This window comes from Alligator mississippiensis, chromosome 4 (genome assembly GCF_030867095.1).
Source record: "Alligator mississippiensis isolate rAllMis1 chromosome 4, rAllMis1, whole genome shotgun sequence".
In the NCBI taxonomy this organism is placed as follows: domain Eukaryota; kingdom Metazoa; phylum Chordata; order Crocodylia; family Alligatoridae; genus Alligator; species Alligator mississippiensis.
Genome location: NC_081827.1, coordinates 150,499,271 through 150,521,593, shown reverse-complemented (window position 1 = coordinate 150,521,593; position 22,323 = coordinate 150,499,271). Strand labels below are relative to the sequence as shown.

At 49.6% G+C, this 22,323-nt stretch overlaps 1 non-coding gene across 1 annotated transcript; it reads right to left on the bottom strand.

Annotated features, from left to right (window-relative positions):
• Nucleotides 1-3,204: 3,204 nt before the first annotated feature.
• On the bottom strand, nt 3,205-3,322 carry LOC132250484 (U5 spliceosomal RNA). Its single transcript, XR_009462206.1, has one exon. It is a non-coding gene; the product is annotated as a U5 spliceosomal RNA (small nuclear RNA).
• Between the last annotated feature and the right edge of the window lie 19,001 nt (nt 3,323-22,323).

Sequence of the window (22,323 nt, the reverse complement as noted above, 5' to 3'; positions counted from 1 at the left end):
GCAGGCACCCAGGGCAGTTGTGACACAAGTGAAACAAGATTTCAGGATTTGATTTAATTCCTGATCAGCACCAGACCTGAGCTGTCTGTATTTCTTGTAGAAAAAGCATCTGAGAACCCCAGTAACATCCACTGGCCTCTGGAGACAGCCTCTGACTGGGGTGGAGACGCCAGCTTAAGTCTCAGCTCTGCATGCACTGGACTAGGGCCTTCCCTTTCCCAGAGAGTGCTTTAATCTTTGGACTGGGGAGTCAGGCTCTCCTCCTAGAACAGCTATACTCTACACGAATAAATAGTATTAATTCATAGGCAACTAGACCCAGTGGTTTCCTTGAAAAATATTTATTTCTGAAAAAAATGGTGTTGTGATGGAAAAACAAACAAACAACTCGTTGACAGCGTTCTGGCCAGATCTGCCTCTAGTGTCTGCTGTTTCCCAGTTACAGCCTCACCTACAAGGGAAATCTAGGTGGGCTTCTCTTATTTCAGTCTGTGTAATGTTAAACAACAGACAGATACCTGGGCCCATGGACCCCACACGTGTGTGTCAGTGCTCAGCGCACTTCCAGAGCAAGTGCTCCCACAGGTGGGATCTTTCCACTCTACAGCATAGATTTGTCCTTAGAGTGGGCCAGGAGCTTTCCAGGGAGGCATTTTTCATTTGTTTGTTTGAGGCAGGGGCCAGGAGGCAGAGGCGTAATGATGATGTCAGGCACTCGGGGCACCTGCCACACAGAAGGACAGGAGTGTCTTCAGGTTGCAACCAATGTGATTTGTGGCACCGCTGCAAAAGCTCTTTGTTGTTCGAAGCCCTCCCCACAGGTCGGCAAGCAGGGCGGCAGCTTTGCTTTCCCCGCTCTAGTTAGACCACTGCCCGGAGGAGGGATCAGAAAATGGCATCTTACTAAAGAAGGAATGTAGAGATTTCCCCTCCAATTTCTCAAATAACTGAAATAAAAAAAGATAGCTACATGTGAGGGGGGTGGGGGGGGGGAATTAAAGGATAGGGAAAGAGTTATTTCAGGCTGGATAAATGATGGGTTTTTCTTTCCTGAAACTGGAACAAAACATAGGGTGCCTATAATGTACTCCAAGGTGCAGGGTAGGAGCAGCATTTTAATTAGAACAACTCTTGGGAGCCGGTCAAAATTAAAATGCCACAGTGTCTCATGTATTCAGCATGCCACACTTCCAAACTGCCGCAGGAGTGCTTTAACTAAAACTCAGTTGATGAATTTAGTTAAAGCCCCCACTGCCATTTTGAAACACAGGATGCTGAATACATGAGATGCTGCAGCGTGCTGGAGCGATCTAGTTTGAACCCTCCAACAGACTTGCTTAATCAAATCTGCTCCAACTCATTGATTTGTTCTTTTTCCATATCACCATATTTTCCCATCCTCATGCAGGAGATGGACCACTGCTGAAGTATCTGATGCTCTGCAGGACCAGGGATCTGTGCTCCCAGCAGCTCTGCCTGCCTTTTATGCTCTAGGGAGCAGGGGAGCAAATGCAGATATTTATTAGAGAGGAAACTTCTCCCCAGGCACTTCCTGTCCCCTCACCTGCCTGATATAGCACACTGGAGAAACGGCATGGAACATCCCCTCTTCATACTCAGATACACTCAAGCCATAAGTGATACTGAAGTGTAGGGATGATATGCCTAGGCCCTAAGTTCACACCCTTATCGACACCTGCCTGAGGCTTTTCAGCAGCTGTTGGGTGGGTTTTGAATGAAGTCCAGGACAACAGAGAGCGAGAGGCTGCTCTTACAGCTGAGGCAGGACAGTGCTACTTTATAAAGTAGGCTTTGCCGCTCCCCAGTCCAAAAACATGCTGTGTTGTGTTGGCTAAATTACCTCACTGGGGTTGCCCCTAGTGGAGTGTCCTTGTGTTTGCTGAGGACAGGTCCATGCAGGAGCCACTTCAGGGGAGTGCCTTAGGCTAAAGCAGTGTCAGAGCTGTTGACCTCATTAAATGTTTTTCTAGCCCTCACCAGACTTTCCCTGCCACTGGCATACTGCCCCTCACTCCCTTGCTCTGAAGCTGTGCTTAGCATGGGTGCCTGCGGTGTGCTCAAGAAACAGTGCTCTGGTCCCCCAGGAACAGCTGTTACTTGCTCAGATAAGGCTCCGTGACAGAGGCAAATCCTGCATTATTGCAGTGCACTGACTGCCCTTTACCATGTATCCAATTATTTAAACATTTAAGGCATTTATACATGTGCTTGAGTTGGTTGGGGGGGGCACTTCAATTACACTGGCTCTGAGAGCTGCTCTAATTAAAGCACCCAAACCATCTCATGTATCAGTGCCCCTGCCCTTCAAGATGGCAGCAGGAATGCTTTATCTAAAGCTAATTGAATGAGCTTCAGATAAAGTTCCCTTCCACCATTTTGAAGCATGGGGACACTGATATACGAGATGAAGAAGGCTGCTGGTGCCCAGTAACTACCGTACTCCAGCAGACTCAATAAATCAAATCTGCTTGGATGTACTGTAATTACAGTGTTGGAGCAGCCTCTCTGCTCATGTGGAGGCACCCTGGCTGTACTTCCCTGAGTCTATCATGTACATAATATAACGTGGCATAATGAGTTCATTTCCCATCTCTCCTGGGCCCAGGTGAGTCTGAATCCCTCAGACTGCTGAATGGAGAGGGCCGGTGCGATGGGCGAGTCGAGATTTCCCTCGGTGGTGTGTGGGGCAGAGTCCTGGATGATCAGTGGGACATAAATGATGCCAACGTGGTGTGCAGGCAGCTCCAGTGTGGAGACGCAGAGAAAGCCTATAACCCCATGAAGTTGGAACGAGGGACAGGCCTTGTTGGACTGAGATGTGTCCAGTGTACAGGAAATGAGTCTAGTCTGACACTCTGCAACACAAGCCTGTCTGAGACAGAGCCAGCAGGAATCACTGAGGATGTTGGTGTCGTTTGTTCAGGTGACTTGTCCTTAAAATCCTACAAACCTCTCTTCCCTGTGCAGTAGAAATGTGGCCATCCGAGAGCCTGTGCTGCCACCCCTTTTGCATCTGCATGACTTCACAGCACATAGGTATGGATCCCAGATTCAGACCCTGCCATAATCGTACAAAGGTGTTTCAGAATCTAATGGCGATTTTGAGATACAGTTAGTTTGTGTGCCATGAGTGTTTCTTGCTGCTCTTTAGTTCCCTGCTTCATCACACACATGCACCATGGCACTGATATAGCCATTAGTTTCTGAAACCCCCTCATAGTTGACATGTAGGTAGTATATTCCATGGAAATCTTTAGTAAAAGGTGAAAGATTTATGCGATCTGAAGAGAAACCAAAGTATTATATACCAGAAAAATAACAGTATTTTGTACTCCATAGATTCTGCCCAAATAGTCGTACTGGCAAAGCCCCAGAGAAACTGAGGCTCTCACTAACAAATGCTGCTCTCTCAGGCCAGTTAAAACACATCCCACAATAAGACCACCTTTTGGACGCAAGGTCGACATCGACCGAAGCAAGAGCATCAGTATGAATAGCCTCGTTATGGAGGCTAGCCAGCAGACAGCCTGCACGCTGAGGCGGCCCGTGCCCCAGCCAGCCAGGGAGCGGCACGTGGAAATGGGAACAGGCAGACCAGGGCTTCCTGCTTCCCTTCTCCATGAGCTGTTGGAGTCCGTGCATTGAGGCATCCTGCACCCCAGCCAGCCGCTCTATGGCTGTGTGCCTCAAGACAGGGGAGCAGGCAGCCCTGGGCTGGTGCTCCCCTTTCTCCATGTGCCTCAGCACTTGGATTCCCCAATGAAACAGCTGGAGCCCCTGTACTGAGGCACCCTGTGCTCCAGCCACCCAATGGAGCAGGGGGCTGGGGCACAGTGTGCCTTGAGATGCGGGGACCGGCAGGGCAGTGTTGGGCTCTATGGCCCCTGCCTCCACCCTGCCAGAGCTCCTGGCCCTCTGGCCTCCTCGCTGCCCTGATCCTGGCCCCTGACAGCACTCAAGGCAGCCACACATGCCCCTCAGGCACTAATGGGATCTCCAAAACCTCCCCTGTAGTCCCAAACCCAAACCACTGCTTTAACTACCACAAAAGAGCGAGCCCCCTGCTTATACCACAGAACAAACCCTGTGATGGCTTCCAAAATAAATGACAATGTGCTGGCTATATGAAAGAGCCTTCCAGTAACCTGGGCTCTATCCTGTCCTAGCAAGAGTGCCTTACTGGTAGCTCAAAGCAGCTTCCCAGTCCAGCCAGCACTCCCCGGCAGCCTTCCTGCTTGGCATCTCCTACCTGGATGCTTACAGCCCCACCGCACTGACTGCCTGCTCTCAGGCACCGGCTCTTTGTTCCCCGTAAGCCCTGCCCACCTGCAGCCTCTCCAACTGTTCCCTTCCTGAGCCTAAGGGCCTGCCTGCTTTCCCAGCTAAGGCTACTTGCAGCGTTCTCTCCTCCTGCAGTGACAGCCCCATGCAGGCCCCCTGGCCAAGGAAGACAAAAGGCTGCCATAGCTGTTTTCTCGAGCACTCTGTTTCCTCAATCATTTTCCATCAATATAGACAAACCCTATGGCTTTTGTGGTCATTTTCCTAAGGGATAGTAATGTCCCTAGACATTGTTGACAATTCTGATCTAAAACCTGTTTGAAAAGAAGGGCATGCTCAGGAAACCCGTATTGCTATCACTAAATCTCACCCACTGGTGAGGTCCCATCAGGGTTGTTGTGCTTAATAAGACATTCAGGAGTACATCCTTTTCTTACATGATGGAAATCAGGGACTCTTTAAGAGGCTCCATCATTCCCTTAATCTACACATCTCTTGTCTTCTCTATGATTCCTAAAGCATTAGTGTTTCAGTCCATGCAGCATCAACGCTGATTTGATGATAAACTCCTCCTTTGCTTCACCCTTACCCATTAACATCTAGGATTTCTCCTTGCAGGAAGCAGGCAGATCAGACTGGTGAATGGGACAGGTCGCTGCGCTGGAAGAGTGGAGATTTACTACCAGGGCACCTGGGGGACTGTCTGTGGTGATTCCTGGGACCGAACAGACTCTAACGTTGTGTGCAAACAGCTGGGATGTGGACACGCCATCGAGGCAGCTGCCTCCGCTCGTTATGGAGAAGGCTCAGGACAGATCTGGCTGGATGATGTGAACTGCTCTGGAAATGAATCCAAGCTCTGGGAGTGCCCTTCCAGGGGCTGGGGGCAGCACGACTGCAGACACAAGGAGGATGCAGGAGTGCTCTGCTCAGGTCTGTTCTGTGACTGCTGTTTTGAAACTGGGTACCAAGGATATAAGAGAGGGAGACTAATATTTGAGGAGAGAGCTAAGGATGCTAGGGACCTCTTCATGGCTGTCTCAGACTCTCTTCTTCCTCCTTTCATACCAGGATCACTTAACTACATACATAGTCATCATGGGTGCCTCTGGACATGCAGGGAGGCTGCTCTTATGTGCTGTAATTACAGCAGATTGGAGCAGACTCAATGAATCAAGTCTGCTGAAAAGTGTTAATTAGCATGCCTCCAGCAGCCTCCGCATCTCAAGTCTCAGTGTCCCTGTTCTTCAAAAGGGCACTTTTAACTACAGCTCATTGAAATTAGCTTTAGTTAAAGCACCCAAGCTACCATTTTGAAGTGCAGAGACGCTGATACATGAGATGCTGTGGGTATTTTAATTAGACTGGCTCCTAAGATCCGCTTTAATTAAAGCACCCCAGGCCCTTTCTGGAGCCTGTATAAAAATGCACAATAGTGCTACTCATCTGTTCCTACTGGCAGGTCTGGGAGAAATCATTGGCTTTCTCTGGTGTTAGAAAGAGTAGTATCACATGTAAATGTTAGGAAATGACCGCTTTCCACGTGTGAACCTTGTATTTCTAATTGCTTGGCACTGCCTCAAAAAACTCACTGATCCTTGGAGCTTTTGTCTGCAGCATGTATACATCTGAGTGCACAGGACTGTCAGACCTCATCATAATGGTGTTATTCATTAGTTCCTAGCTGGGGTGTGAGAGAAAACATTGCCCGTCCCTACTCTTAGAAACGGCACTGACCTGGGAATCTACCTGGCTTGTGTCTTGGAGGACATCTTACCAGGAGCCAGGGCACATCAGAATAGAGTCAAACCCTCTATGAGACTGGCTTTCTTTTAAATCACTCCTGCAGGCCTGGCATTGGCTGCAGGGTGGGGCCAACCCAGCGCAGCACATCTCTTTAATCTCTTCCTCGACAAGGGCTAGCCAGTCCACACCCTCACAGGCAGCTACTGTTGCTCATCTCTTTCTGCTTCTATATATTGAGAAATGGTGCCTTTCCTTAAGTGACCCTTGTATTTATAATTGCCCAGCACTGCCTCAACGATTCATTGATCCTTGGAGTTATTGTGTGCAGTATTTACCCACAGCAGTGCCCTGGACTGTCAATGCTCTCTGGGATTTCACTCCAGATGATATCAAATCCGACCACTGGACCTCCTTGTTGTGCATTTCCTTCCAGAATTCATGGATCTGAGGCTGGTGAACGGTGGTGACTGTGCTGGGCGATTGGAGATTTTCTACAATGGATCATGGGGAAGCATTTGCTCCAATCAGATGACTCCAGTCACTGCGACAATTGTATGCAAACAGCTGGGCTGTGGAGATGAAGGCGACATTGCTGAAGACTTTACATATGGACAAGGTTCTGGCCACACGTGGTTGGATCATGTTCAGTGCCTTGAGCATCACAACTCCCTTTGGCAGTGTCCGTCGAAGCCATGGAACCCCCTGTCGTGTGCTAATCGGGGAGAAGAGACCCACATTAGGTGTACTGGTAATGATGATGTTTCTTGCCCACAAACATGTATGAAAGCACACATAGGTGTATTTGTACATGTATGTACACACACCTGCATTATATGTTTGATTCACTGAAGTTCTATAATAGAAATATTCCCTTTTCAGTACAGACAGTTCTATATTTCCCAAAACGGCAGAAAAGATTCTTATTCTCTCTTTCACAGAGTCCTGTGTGCATCTGTGTGGCTATTGGACATGCATTTCCCATCTCTGTTTCTATGAACACCTCTGTATGTACGCACACGCATGCACATATAAGGGGTGTGCATGTCAAAGATGGTGTGAGATCTGAATTCTATTTTTCAGGCCAAATCAAAGGACATCAGTTTGGTCTATAAGCTGTCCATGTGGTTGGTTCTTAAGTAAACATTTTTACATTCAAATCTCTTTGTAAGGGAATGCAGTTACCAGTCACAGGCTGAAGTACAGTGCATCAGGTGTCCATAGACCAGGGATTCTCCACCAGGGATCTGGGGCACCCTGAGCTGCCACAAGAGCCTTGGAGGGTGCTGTGACATTTGAAGAGATAAGCAGGTGCGAGAACGTAAGTGCAGGCATGGGCTTGTCCCTGACCAGCTGGTGCATCAGATGCTCTGTGTGGCCCTTCTCAAGGAGGTTAGCATTGTAGTAAATAAATAAGCTTTTGATATAAGGTGCCACTCAATTCACCAACACTATAGAGGGTGTCTTGACTTAAATGAACAGTACCTTAACTGTAAAAAGAATGAAAACCACTGCCATGGAGCAACACAGCAGGAATTGAAATTCAGGGATGTTGCACACCCACTGTATGTTAAACACACTTAAAATTCATATTTGTATAATGGTAATATCATAATTGAGAGTACTGCTAACTTCTGCTCTCCCTCATAATGTACACACTAAGCAGCCCGTTCATGGCATGTATTTTTTTTAACCTAGGAAGCAAAGAGAAAACAACTCCGACACAGTTTGCTGAGTGTCCAAACTCCACAAGCTGCACAGGTACCTCTGCCGTTTTCTGAATCTCACCCTTCTGCTCTCACGCCTTACCCAGTTCCCAAGTAAGGCAGTTTCTGCTTTTCCCAGACAAGGAGAAGCTGCGTGTTGTGGGAGGAAAGGACGGATGCTCGGGGAGAGTGGAGGTTTGGCACCGCGGCTCCTGGGGAACAGTGTGTGATGACTCCTGGGACATGGCGGATGCTGCTGTTGTGTGCAAACAACTGGGCTGTGGAGCTGCTGAATCTGCTCTGAGTGAGGAAGAATTTGGGAAGGGGACTGGCCCCATCTGGCTGGACCAGCTGAACTGCAAGGGGACAGAGTCATCTCTGTGGGACTGTTGTGCCAAGCCCTGGGGTAACAATGACTGTCACCATAAGGAAGATGCTGCTGTGATCTGCACCAGTGAGTGACAGTGTCTATCATCCATGATGCAGGTTTGGAGGTGGGCTGGGGAAGGTATTTCATTGGCTGGATCCTGCTGTCCATCCACAGACCGGGCGCCATCTTCTCAATGCAGGAAATCATGGCTGGGATGAGAAAGGCTTTGTGGGCTGTGCTTTTGAAGGCATCAGCCCCCATAGCACCAGCCTCCATACATACTGTGCCCACTGTGCTGGTGTGTTACTCATGTTCCAGCCACAGGGCCCTATGTCCGTACCATACAGCCCTGCCCTGCTGGGAGCTGCTGAACAAGAACAGCAGTGCACCCCAGTTCTGACATGCGACTGCCCTCCAACTAACACACACAGACTGGTGACCAACTGTCCAGCTTCTTATTCCAACCCAGTGCTTGGGGAGCAGCACATGAAACCGCCTCAGTAGAGACATGAAACACAATGACAGCTTTAACCAACATATGATATAACCCTTTCCCATGAGAGAGAGGCATGGGGCTCTTCTTGCTCAGCAGCCTCTCCGCTGGACTCACCTTGTCCTTGACACAGCGTGCACTTGTGCACAGGCTGGTTGTTTATTGTGTGCCAGGAGACACAACGTACAAGTGACGTGCAGGTGAGGTGTGCAGGCAGAGAGGGTACACCTATGGGACATGCCCAGTGCTCCTGAGAGGCTTTTCAAAAGAAGACCCTGCCCACCTGCTCCCTGTCTGCTAACAACAAATCCAGAAATGAGGCAGTGATACCCACTAGGCCCCACGTCCACTCTTTGTCACCAGTCTCCACCTCCGAGATTCCCACAAAGACTCTCAGAGTGTGCCTTCTCCTGGTAACAAACCTGCCATCTCCCCTTCCTGCAGACTTTCACTCTCCTTCTCTCTTTCCTTGCAGATAAGAGCGAGACTACTGCATCTCCAGAGAGAGCAGGTAACATGCCTTGCTATCACTGGGGCTTACATTTCACTGGTGCTGGGTTCCCAGGGTGATGACCTGTAATCTCCATCCTGAGGGTATAAATAGAAGTCAGCACAAGAACCAGATTTCTTGTGATGAGATATGTCCCAACACCGCTGATCTACTTCACTGGATGAAACGCAGGTCACCTGTTGCCCTGCACAGGGCATGGGCCAAGGCCTATAGGACAAGGGTAACATGTCCCTTCCTAACACAGGTGTGCCTTAGAGATTCCCTGCGGCATGTATTTCTTATTGGGGAAAACTAGGGTTTCCCACTTGCAGACAAACTCCGGGTTTCATCTCTGTAAGTGGGTAAGCACGGCTTGCCTTGCTTAGAGACCTGGCTCAGGGAGTCCCTGGGCATGTGTGCACAGAACATGGGCTTTCTCCGCTTACGGTGACACACTCCAGGGATCTCCAAGGTGCATCTTTTTAAGTGGTGAAAGCCAACTCTGGTGTGCTCCAGTGCCTGACACTGCCAATCAGCTGATTGCTGCTCTCAGCTCTTGCACTTCAACGGAGCATCTGTGGGTGCCTGGAGAGTCCAAATGGGGAAGCCCAGGAGGTGTACACCAAGCTTCAGGGCCCTGATGCTGTGCACCCCAGAAACAGGAACTACTGCGGTAAAGATCAAGCCATTGAAGCCTCTGGAGTGCCTGCCCTGCCCACCCCACACTGGGAAACTGCACATGCTTTCCCACCATAAACCTAAAAGATTTCTGCCACCAGGAAGCTCTGCTCAGTGATGTTGTGGCTACAACTTTTGGGCACTTGTGGTGCAGCAAGGGCTATGGACATATGTTGGCTTGACCTCTACAATGCTATAAACCTTTGTATACGGGCAGAAAGACAACATCTATTTCTACCCTGCAAGGATGAGCTCCAGCTCCTGGAGTGAGGGGTTCACCAAAACTGTTACCTGGGGTGGGAGCTGCAGTGGGTGCTGAGCAGGAGCCATTCCTGTCCAGTGGCTCCTAGCACAGCTGCCCCCATGACAAACTGCCTGAGTTTCAGCACTGAACTTGATGCCATGGGTGGTTAAATTAGAGACTCCATCTCTCCCCTATGCCCTCCTGCTTCTCCCAGAAGTTTCTGCCTGTTACATGTTCCTTTTATTCCAGAACCACCTCAGCGCCCATCTCTGACAGGTGGGAGAGACATGGTGCCCATAGTCATCTGCATTGTCCTGGGGGCCCTTTTCTGCCTGGTCCTGATCATGCTGGGGGGACAGGTGCGAAGCACCAGGGCACTGCGCAGAGGTGAGTCCTCATTAGTCTCACCATGGAAAAAATGCTCTGCAACAGCAGAGGGAGGTTCAGGTGAGGGGAGGGCCACTGGCAGAGCTGTGATGCAACCTAGGCCTGGAAGGTAACGGGAGGTACAGCTGAGGACGGGAGGATGATGGAAGAGCTGTGAGAGAGAGATCTAGCATGCTTCTGAAATCAATCCTACCGTCGGTGACCGAGCAGTACAGTTGTGCAGGGCTCCCGGGAAATACTCAAACCAAGCTGAACTGGGGCAAGCTCAGAAGAGTGGGCAAGGCAAAGCAAGATTTCACAGGAGATTAAAGAGATGGGAAATCATAGAAAAAATATTATCTTGGGTTTGTATTTGGAAAACTGCTAGAAACTCCATTTGTGGAAGTGTTCATGAAGAGAGAGATCAATGGGATAGACACTATGAGGAAAGGAAATATTAGGAAATCAGCTGGCAGGAAAAAAGAAAGGAGCAAAGAAAACAAAAGGTAGAAAAGGGAAGGTGGGGAAAAAATTCTTATATTTGGCAGAACGAGGGGTAGCAATTCCCCCTTATTGCAACCTCTAGTTTATAACTTTCAGTAGAACCCAATGTCAATGTTTCCATTTTGCAAATGGGTGCATGTGTGCATCTGGGTGTGCAGGTGGAAATGTGAATATATTTACAGTTTTCAACTACGTGACATTAGGGAACAGTTAGTTTTATGATGGCAGTAAATAGGAAAGATTTAGGCTGAGTGTATGACAAGATTTTGGAACAGGGGAGTAGCCCATGTAATGGTTTCCAGAGGGAAGTTTTTGAATAGGCTGGGTCAGTGCCACATTGGATATTTTTCTTTAAATTGGACAAGGCCATAGAAGTGTGCTGTAGGGCTCAGCTGAGCTCCAAAGGGAAAGGCTAGAGGACCCCTTAACATTTCCTGTCTTAAGATTTCCTGTTTCCATGACCCTGTGTAAAACCTGCCATTTGTTTTCAGCCTCTGGAAGATATTCAGGCCCCTTAACTGACGCTGTGTATGAAGAGATTGATTATAACCTGATGAGGGAGAAGCTCGAGATGCTTGGTCGCTCAGGTCTGTGTGCCCCATTGCCAACACACAGCAAGTATTTAAGGGTTTGGTGACACATTACACTTTAAGTTTCTCAAAGACTGATCAGTGTTAGTGTAGTTAGAGTAGTTAAACATTTGAGTTAAAAACCTTTTCTGCCTCTCCCCAACTTGCAGAGCTGAGAGTTGCTGCTAGAGGGCCAAGACAGGCTTCTGTGCCCGCTGTCCGTGAAGGTGGGTTGGAGAGATCGGGTCATGCTGGCAGGAGCGTGAGGTAGAAGTGGGAGAGTTTAATAATGGGGAGTGAAATGGCCGGTAGAGAGGCAGTGAATGGGAATGGTGGCTTGGGGCTGGATGGTGAAATGAAGTCAGCCAGCCACTAAAGCCTCTAAAATAAGCTATACAAGAAAAAAGAAGAATTTAAACATAAATAAAGAGTAAGTAAATTAAATAAAGTCTCAGGCATAAATGAATTGGGATTTGCTTTGGGATTGTGTAGCCCTACCTCACAAGGAGCTGGCCTCAGGAGGGAAGCCCCATTTCATGGGGACCTGGATCTGGCCCCCTACCTTGCTCCCCACTTCACACCCTTTAGCTCTCCGTCCTGGACTAGCCTGTGCCCTGCAACCTGCCTGGCCACATAATGTTCCCAGGTGCTGGACAAAGAGCTGGCTTGGTGGCAGTACCATGCCTGGGCAGGAGAGTTGAGGGAGTGGAAAGTTTTGGACATAGAATGGGGAGGGGAATCTGCATCCTGGGATGCTGGAGTGTGCAACTTGGGTGACTTATCTCTGGGCAATGGCCTCACATTCAGGAAACACAAACTGGGTAACGCGTATCAGGGATTAACCTGCCCTGGAGTGGCATAAATTAAAGATACCTAAGGGTGCTTGCAAGTAGTTTACATGTTTTAATGTGTAGGCAGTCTTGGGGTTAAGAGCTCCCTGAGCCACCTAACACTAATGCATAACAAAGACCTAAGGCACTTCCCATGATGACCCATAACTTTGCAGTCCTGGGAGCCCTGGAAGGCTGTGCATACTGGGCCTGGGGTGAAAACAACCTGTTACAGGAGCTCTGGAAATGAGTTTCCTTCTCAGCAGACACTCCGATTGTCCCAACTCTATGCAGTGTTCCTCTCCCCCTGCCCATGTTGCATCATGGGAGCAGATCTCTGTATGGGTCAGGAAAGGTCATCGCTAGGAGCATCGTGTCAAAGGGCATCTGAATCCTTTTCCCACTGAAGCCACTGCTCTGCTCTGCCCTGCTTTGCTCTGCTCTGTCAGCTCCCGCCTCCCCAGGTGGATAACAAACTGTCTCTCACCTCCCAGTCTCCTACTCAGAGGACTCTGTGATGAAGCTGCAGTATTACACTGGGGACAGCGAGGATGGAAATGATCCTGGATCAGTGCAAGGTAATGGGGCAAAGAAGACCCCAAAGATGGAGCCCCAGAGCTAGGGGGAGAATCCGTTTCCTGGGGATGTCCTCTAGGTCATGGTTCAGTACAAATGTGAGACAGTGGGACTGGGTCATATTTAAGAAAGCATTCAAAGTTTTCTGTGATAACCTCTCAATAGGAATAAGTAGTCAGATCCAGACACTCCTTGTGTGTGAGTAACGGGCTGGGAACGGCAAAAGGAATAATGTGCTGATAATTGAAAAGTCTATCACTGAGCAAATCCAGATCAATGGCCAAAATTTTTCTCCCCTGCCACCCTGCCATGAGCACAGAGACCAAGTTACATTCCAGTCTGCATGAGATGCTGCACAGATCCTGGCTGTAATAAAACACATGATCCCAACAGTATGGGATGCACTTGAGCAGGGCTGTATCCTTAGTTATTCAGGAAGAACTGAACCTGGACTAAGTCCTCTTTTACCAATGCCCATGACCTTTCCCTTTCCATCCAGAGCACTCAGAGAGGTTCCTTGCACTCCATAGCAAAGAGCCATAGGTCCAGGGCAGCAGGGTTTTCTGGGAACTCTGAGCATTCTGGAGAAATGGACAAGTCCAAGGGAAACTGAGGGCAGTGTTTGTTCTTGCAGAGGAAACTTCCCCTGGGGATTTCCAGCAGGATTACGACAGCGTGGAGGAGCCTGAATGGACTGACATCCCTGTGCCTCCAGACGGGAAAGGTGAGGGGCAAATCCATACCACAGAGACAACATGAGTCTGCTGTGAAACTTTATTTTAGAGGAAAAGTGTACGCTTTACGAGTGTGTTCCTGAGAGGGGCTGAGGTTTCATTCTGGAGACATGTGCCCATATCTCATTGACATCAGCAGGAGCTCATCATGCTCAGGTACTTGGCCTCAAGCCATGTTGAAACAACTCTTTGACGAGGACTGAATCAATAATACAATGCAAGCAAGTGTTCCCGTATCTCTGATGGCTTGCCAGAACTATGGTAGCAATGTGCCTGTGATGACTGTAGGTATTATAGGGTATTATAGCACTGCGCTGAGCTCGTTTCCCTAAAGGAGGCGACAGGATGGACCTTGGCTCTGGATCACCTGGTCTGCCAGGAAGTGGATCTTATGTTTTCTCTCCTGCCACAACTTTGATGACATATATATTCCCGGGAGGCACTGCCCATGGTGATCCTGCCTCGTCTTGATCCCTGTTACTTCTGTGGGGCTCCAAAACCTCCTCTTTACCCCAGCCTAGGCTCTCCAGATGGTGTTCACAATATTCTTCTGCAGCCAAGTCACTGTGCTGCCTGTTGTCGCCTTTTTTATTGGCTAGTAAAGCGACCAAAACGCTGGCTTGTATCCATAGATGCTTCTCAAGCAAATCCCGGGACGTCATTCTCCCCTTGTACTCGGCCTTAGTGAGGCCGCAGCTGGAGTACTGCGTCCAATTTTGGGCTCCACAATTCAAAAAGGATGTGGAGAAGCTAGAGAGTTCAGAGAAGAGCCACGCGCATGATCAGAGGTCAGGGAAGCAGACCCTACGATGACAGGCTGAGAGCCCTGGGGCTCTTTAGCCTGGAAAAGCGCAGGCTCAGGGGTGATCTGATGGCCACCTATAAGTTTATCAGGGGTGACCACCAGTATTAGGGGGAACATTTGTTCACCAGAGCACCCCAAGGGATGACGACTAGGTCGAATGGTCATAAACTACTGCAAAACCGTTTCAGGCTGAACATAAGGAAGAATTTCTTTACTGTCCGAGCCCCCAAGGTCTGGAACAGCCTGCCACCGGAGGTGGTTCAAGCGCCTACATTGAACACCTTCAAGAGCACACTGGATGCTTATCTTGCTGGGATCCTATGACCCCAGCTGACTTCCTGCCCTTTGGGTAGGGGGCTGGACTCGATGATCTTCTGAGGTCCCTTCCAGCCCTAATGTCTATGAAATCTATGAAATTTTTGGCCCCCTGTCCCAGGGTGTCCTTGGGCCTTTTTGGGTACACCCTTCCAGGGGCCGGTGTTGGCCTGTGCTCAAGAAACTCAATAGAAACAGCAAAAAAACACAGAAAAGCATCTCAGCCTTCTTGTCAGGCTCTGGTAATGTCCCTTTTACTCATGATCAGGTGCTCAACATCCCAATCACCATAATCCAAACAAAAAAATCCCATAGTTGAGGCTTTGCTATGTACTAGCCTACCCTCCACCCCTATGACCATTCACAGTCTCTTTGGGGTCTCCCCCATGTGCAAGAAGGCTCTACCTGCGGCTGTAGGTTTTTTTGGTTTTTTTTTCCCTTGGGCCCTCCTCCGTGTCCTCTGTTGAACAACTCCACTTCAGAGATTCTGTCAGGTCTTGTGGACTCCCTCGCTCCAGACCCTCAGCTGCAGCTCCTGCCGGCCCTCCATGCTGTGAGTTTTGTCTCACTTCTTCACAGTGCCCTGGCCCCAGGGGCCTGATCATACCCCCACCTCACCCTGCCAAACCCTATCCACAGGTATGCTCCTGTCTAGGAGTGAGTCGGTGAACGTTTTCCAAGCTCATTCTTTGGTACCTGGTTTCGAGACCTTGCCCCCTCCAGCAGGTCTTTGGAAAGAGTCTGGACCAGCTTCAATGGTGAAACTTCACACTTAGTGCATGCATGAGGACTCAGCTGGGTCAGGAATGGGTTGTGATGTGTTTGAGCCCCCCCCCCCCCCCCCCGAGCCCTGACACACTCCTTCCACAGTACAGACAAGCCCTACATGATGGGAAATGACTACCTATAGCTGTTTAGCTGTGGGAGGTTTTTCAGTTTTTCTTCTTTCCTAAGCTGACTGGGGCAGGTGAAGAATCAGAGAAGCACGTGCTGCACTGGGACAGGACAGGGACATGTGTGTGACTGTGCACTGGCACAGGAAAGAGTCAGGTCATTTGGGGAAGTAACTGCACTTGGTGCCATGGTGTCACTGACCTGGATCAATGGCAGTATGAGTCAGCCTGGCCCCGGGGGATTCAGGTGTCCCACAAGCATCTGGGATGGGTAATGGGTCACTCCATTCTTGGGAAAGCACCCCAATAAACTGCTAAAAAATGATGGAAAACTGAAGAAGCAGGTGATGAATAGAACAAGTGAAAGTCACGTATGTGTAACCGAGGCATAGGAAGGCTGGAATTACATTCCCCGTGTGCACCTAAATGACAATTTTCCAACTGTGAAACTGGCCTTTTTGGTGCCTGGGCACTGAGCTTCTGTTACCCACCATTGCCTGTGCAGTATGCACCCATAAGCATATGACAAGGTGTCATGTATGCTCAGTAAGTTATACAGGAGTCAGATGCATAGCTATGTGCACACAGCCAGTCTGCATACATAAGTCACAAAATGAAGCCCATTAGTAGTGGGTAGGGAACTGAGGGAGGAGGAGAACTCCTCCATATCTTAGCCCCAAGAACCAAATTATTTAGGTTATCACTTTGGAGAGATCAAATCTGAGTCTGAGCCTCCAGTCCAGGGCCTTTGAACTTGCATCACCCTGAGTTCAAGAAGCAGGGCTCTAACCCCTGACCCACAGGTTAGACATAATCCCAATCTGTCTCCAGCCCTCCTTTTGAAGCTGGACCCCTGGACACCAAGCGAGGGACATATGCAGGACTAGGATGGAAGACGAAAGTAAAAAGAGCCATGGTTAGGTGAGACACAAGCCACTGGAAAAGAGCCAGTCCCGAGTTCTAGCTTGGACCCTAGCTCCCAATGGAGCACAAATTACTATACATCATGTTATCCACTGTAGAGCTCTGCGAAATGACACCGTTCCACTTGACTTGCGTTATGACGTTAAGACGGAACTGCGTTTCATTTCAAATTTTGTTTTGACTTGAAACCGTTTTTCCATTTCATTTCGTCGAAACAGTTTCGCTGTTTCGACGCTGTTTTGATGTTTCGCCCATAGGCTATAATGGGAAGCTCGAAACAGCCTATACCTTTGTCATTCCTGGCCTTCTTTGGATGAAACTTGCAGGAATGGTAGCCTCTTCTGAGGGCATGAAGCCTGCCAAGATTAAATGAGATAGGTGCAGGAGCTTCGGGGAAACTGTACCTCAAGGTCTTGAATGCAAAATTGAGGGGGGGTGTGTGTGTGTGTGTGTGTGTGTGTGTGTGTGTGTGTGTTAAGCCACAGAGGGGACAAAACTGCAGGCATAGCCCCTGCTGAGGCCACAAAGCCTTCCTGATGGTGGGGTCTGGTGGCTGTGGACCCTGCCATAGAAGCCATGCCCTTACCCCATATTGGCAGCACCTGTGCTGGTGGACAAGACTGGCTGGTGGATGGCGTGCTGGAATGGGACAGTGGATCCTCCTGTTCCACATCCCCCACCTCCACCATTCTTCCTCCCTGCCTTTCTTTACCAGCGCCTCCATCCATTGATTCAGCATTTGGCTGCTGAATATTGTGCCCTATACCCTGGGGTCACACATGGTGGACAGCACATGGACTATACTGGACTGCAAGGAATCAAACTGTTTCCTGATGCCCTCCTTCAGCTGTGTCACCAGTGCCTACATGTCTGGTGACAGTGGCTTGCCCCAGCCAGGAACATTGATCCCGTGCAAGTTCAACATTTGTCTCTGAAGTTTCCTCACTATGGGGATCACCTGTTTAAGGAAGACATCAGCAGCGCTGAGGCTCTCACTGGCCTCGAGGAAGGGCTCGAGGACCACCAAGAGCAGAGAGATGGTACCCCACTCAGCTCTGTTCAGGGGGCCGCTGATCCCAATGTCCTCAAGCAAGGCCATCTCATGGATGACCTTCTGTTGCTCCAGCAGCCTCTCGAGCATCAGGTACATGGAGTTCCATCAAGTCTCCACATCCTGCGTGATTTTGTGCTGTGGGATGTTCAGCTCTTTTTGTTTCTCCCGCAGCATCTTGCCCTGCTTGAAGCTCCGGTGGAAGTAGCCCACCACCTTCCTGCATTTTGAAATTAGCTTGTTTGTGGTACTGGCACCATCACCGGAAGTCCTGTCCCCCTCCAAGGCATCCCTGACAACAAAGTTGAACTTGTTTGTTACACATTGGCTAGCAACAAATTTGGCATCATGCACCTCCTTGACCATATTGTGGGACCTTGACCTTATCCATGTGGACACAAATGACATGGCTTGGAGCGCTCCCAGCTGGGTCATGAAGCACTACAGGGATTTGGGAGTGGAGCTTATGGGGTTGGGGGGGCGCAGGTTGTGTTCTCATCGACCCTTTCAGTCTCAGGCTATAGGCTGAGGAGGGAGAGGAGGATGTGGGTAGTGAACGAAAGACTGTGGTGCTGGCGTTTTTGGGAAGGCTTTGGCTTCCATGACCACAGTCCACTCTTTGATGATAGAGACAGTGAGCTACTGGAAAGAGACAGCCTCCACCTCTCTCTGCTGGGGAGGAGGCTCTTCTCAGCCAGACTGCCTGACCTGCTCCATTAGGCTTTAAAGTAAGCCCGCGGGGGGAAGTGGGGACTACTTCCACTGCTGGCCCAATGAGCAACCCTTGCAAAGCCAGAAGACTAAGGTACTTAAGGGATACCACCCCTGCCTCACCACTGGAAAAAAAAACTGTAGGCAAGGCAAGGGCCCCCAAAGGGACACATGCATGCCGATACACAAATGCCTGGAGCTTGGGGAATAAAGAGGAGGAACTTGTCCTCCTGGTTAACACAAATAATTATGATGTCATAGGGTTAACAGAGACATGGTGGGACTGTGCCCATGACTGGGCCATGGGTATAGAAAGCTATACCGTGTACAGGAGAGAGAGAGAAGACAGAAGTGGTGGGGGTGTAGCTCCCTATGTCAAGGAAAGATCCATGTCCCTGCAAGCTGACATTGGTGCCAAGGGTTGACTACTTGAGACCCTCTGGGTGAAAATCCGTGGGGAACACAGCACAGGGATGACTATGGTGGGAGTCTACTACAGACCTTTACCCAGGATCAAGAACTTGACTAGGAGTTCAACAGGGAATTGGCTGAGGCCACATGCTCCCGGTGCATGGTTGTCATGGGAGACTTCAACTCCCCTGACATCTCATGGGAAGAGTACTTGGCCAAATGCAAGCGGTCACAAAACTTTCTTTCCTGCATAGACAAACTCTATCTGATGCAGGAAGTCTATGGGCCAATGAGAGGTAAAGCGCTGCTCAACTTGGTACTGGCAACCGGGAATGGCCTAATCCACAACCTAACCATCAAAGGGAAGCTGGGAGACCGTGACCATGAGCTGATCATCTTCACCATCTGCCATAAAGCTGGTAAGTCAGTCAGTAATACAGAAGTCCTTGACGTCAGGCAAGATGACTTTGACAAGCTAAGGAGGCTTGTCAGTGAGGCCCTCAAGGGTCACAACCCAAAGAGGATGGGAGTCCAGGATGAGTGGTTGCTCATCAAGGGAACAAATCTGGATGCACAAGCAAAATCTGTCCTTTCTCGTAGGAAAGGTAGCAAAAGGGCACAGCAGCCTTTTTCCTCTCCAAGAAACTAGTGGGCCACCTGCATTTGAAAGAAAGACCTACAAAGGATGGAGGACTGGATCCACCACCAAGGAGGAATACACTGCACTGGTTGGACCTGCAGAAAGCAAATCAGGAAAGCCAAGGCTGCAACAGAACTCCAGGTAGCTACAAATATCAAGGATAATAAAAACTCCAATTTTAGATATGTGAGGAGCCAGAGGAAAAGCAAGGACAACATTGGACCTCTGCTAAACCAGATGAGACACCTGACAACTGACGCCCAGGAAAAAGCAAACTTGCTAAACGGGTACTTTGCATCAGTTTTTTACCAGTCCCATGGGATGCCCCTGCCCACAATGGGAGAAGGAGGCCCAGGTGAGGGAGATTCCCTAACCTCCATCAAAGCTGACCTCGTGAAGGAACACCTTGAGAGGGTGGATACCTTCAAGTCAGCTGGCCCTGACAGTTTACACCCAAGGGTACTCAAGGAGGTGGCAAGCATCATAGCCCAGCCCTGGCACAGATCTTTGAGAGCTCCTGGTGCTCTGGTGAAGTGCACAAAGATTGGAAGCAGGCTAGTGTGGTGCCTATCTTCAAGAAATCAAGGAAAATGGATCCAGCAAACTACAGGCCCATCAGCCTGACCTCTATCCCGGGGAAGGTCTTGGAAAAGATTATCAAAGAGGCCATCCTTAACAGCCTAGGTGACGGCAATATCCTGAGGCATACCCAGCATGGGTTTGTTGCGGGTAGGTCTTGCTTGACCAATCTCATTTCCCTTTATAACCAGGTGACCTATCACCTGGACAATGGAGAATAGATTGATGTTGTATATCTTGACTTTAAAAAAAGTCTTTGATCTGGTATCCCATGATCACCTCTTGGCAAAACTGGCTAACTGCGGCCTTGACCTCACCACGATCCACTGGCTGGGGAATTGGCTCTGCGGTAGGACCCAGAGGATGATGGTTGATGGAAATCAGCCATCATGGTGTGCTGTGACCAGTGGGGTTTCTCAAGGCTCTGTCCTAGGGCTATACTATTTAACATCTTCATTAATGAGGTAGATATTGGTGTCAGAAATCGACTGCCCAAGTTTGCCAATGACAGCAAACTCTGGGGTAAAACATCCACACCTGAGGACAGAAGGCTGATCCAGGCAGACCTTGACAGGCTCAGAAAGTGGGTGGATGAGAACCTGATGGTGTTTAATATTCAAAAATGCAAGGTTCTCCACCTCAGGAGGGAAAACCTGCTGCATGCTTATAGGCTCGGCAGTGCTACACTGGGTGGCACTATGGACAAAAGGGACTTGAGGGTCATGATTGACCACAAGATGACTATGAGCCTTCAATGTGATGCTGCGGCTAGTAAAGTGAGCAAAATGCTGGCCTGCATCCATAGATGCTTCTTAAGGAAATCCCAGGATCTCATTCTCCCATTGTACTTGGCCTTGGTGAGACCACAGCTGGAGTACTGCATCCACTTTTGGGCTCCACAATTCAAAATGATGTGGAGAAGCTTGAGAGAGTGTCAAGGAGAGCCACGTGCATGTTCGGATGTCAGGAAAACAGACCTTATGATGAGAGGCTGAGAGCCATGGGGCTCTTCAGCCTAGAAAAGTGCAGGCTCAAGGGTGATGTGGTGCCCACCGATAAGTTTATCAGGGGTGATCACCAGGATCTGGGGGAACATATGTTCACCAGAGTGTCCCAAGAGATGACAAGGTCAAACGGTCACAAACTCCTCCATGACCATTTAAGTGTACATAAGGAAGAACTTCTTTACTGTCTGAGCCCCCAAAGTTTAGAATAGACTGCTGCCAGAGGTGGTTCAAGAACCTACTTTTACCCCCTTCAAGAGACATTTGGATGTTTATGTTGTTGGGATCTTGTGATCCCTGCTGACTTTCTGCCCTTCAGCAGGGGACTGGACTCAACGATCTTCCCGGGTCCCTTCTGGCCCTAATATCTATGAATCCCATTGGTCCCATTGTCAGTGACCATGAACCTGTGTGTGAGCTTTCCCTGCTCAGCAAGCCACCACTGCACCAAGTGGTTCATGGTCCCCATTATCTCTGTTGCTGTGTGGGACTCACCCATCACCTCAGCTTGAAGGAGAGCCCACCGATGTCCTGACTGGTCACACCAGTGCCCTGTGAGAGAGAGGTAGGCATGATCTCCAGCCTGGCTGCTCCAGATGGCCAAGGTGAAGTGTAAGAGAAACTGTGGACCTGCCTTGTGCAGCTTCTCCCTCAAGTAATCCATGCATACCTCATACAGGGATGGCACCACAATCCTACTGAAAGTGGTGCATGCAGGCAATTGGTATGATGGGGCCACAAGTACCATGAGCCACCTGAACCCTGGCTGCTCAACTAGGGAGAATGGATGGCCATCAACAGCAAGCATCTCCCCAATGCTCTGGGTGATATCGCTCACCTTTGTAACGTGCCGTCCTTTCTGTCTGTCTGTATCCCACTGTTCCAGGGTGATCTGCCTCTGTTTTAGGGGCATGGCGGCTTTGAATCGAGAGAGGGATCCTTTTGGGCACACTCCCACTGGTGCCAGGCTGAGAAGGATCAAGGGGAAGGGGGTGGTGCCTGCGGAGTTGCATCAGCATCACCGTGGTGCTCATATGATTTGTTCCCTTGCCCCGGCTGGTTTTGGCTCGGCAGTGCAGGTGGATAGCATGTGTGGGATCATCTACCACCTCAAAGTGATCCCAGACCACACTACCCAGTCGCATCTGTGGATGGTGCTGCAATTTCCTTCTCCTCAGCAGGCAGAGGCACAGCAAGAGAAGTAGCAGACTCAGTTGAGCTGCTTGACTCCACCTGTACATTGACCTCCTCCAAAGTGCCTTTTGGGGAAGAAGACCTGGCTCTTGGGGAAACTTGAGGGGTGTGGAGCACAGACTCAGCTGATTCCCCCTCCTTCCCCAAAATTTCCCTTGCTAGGGCACTGAGATCCAGCTCCAGTACCAACT